The sequence below is a fragment of the Penaeus monodon genome, chromosome 27 (genome assembly GCF_015228065.2).
Source record: "Penaeus monodon isolate SGIC_2016 chromosome 27, NSTDA_Pmon_1, whole genome shotgun sequence".
Lineage (NCBI taxonomy): Eukaryota > Metazoa > Arthropoda > Malacostraca > Decapoda > Penaeidae > Penaeus > Penaeus monodon.
The window spans coordinates 21,500,758-21,500,986 of record NC_051412.1 but is presented as its reverse complement, the minus strand read 5'-3'; the positions used below and the strand labels follow the sequence as shown (position 1 = coordinate 21,500,986).

The following is a 229-nucleotide window of genomic DNA, read 5'->3' as shown; positions in this document are numbered from 1 at the left end:
TAAGCAAGAGTGCGTGAAAATTCTTCTCGAAAAATAGGCACAGGTTGAAAAGTTGAATTTGTTAGCAGCGAGTTAACATTCCTGTTATGCTATTCTGATACGATCTCTATCCTCTAGAATTATAAGAAGCCCATGCATTTCAACATCTTTAATTTCATATAAAATCTCAAATCTTTTAACACATTATAGGAAGCCTTCCTTTAAAACGAACGCGAAATCATAACCAAAC

At 33.6% G+C, this 229-nt stretch overlaps 1 protein-coding gene across 1 annotated transcript in view; it reads right to left on the bottom strand.

The window, feature by feature from the left end:
- The window catches only part of LOC119590689 (hematopoietic prostaglandin D synthase-like), a gene marked incomplete at its 5' end in the record, with an annotated part of 2,696 nt that overhangs the window by 2,189 nt on the left and 278 nt on the right, over nucleotides 1-229 (bottom strand).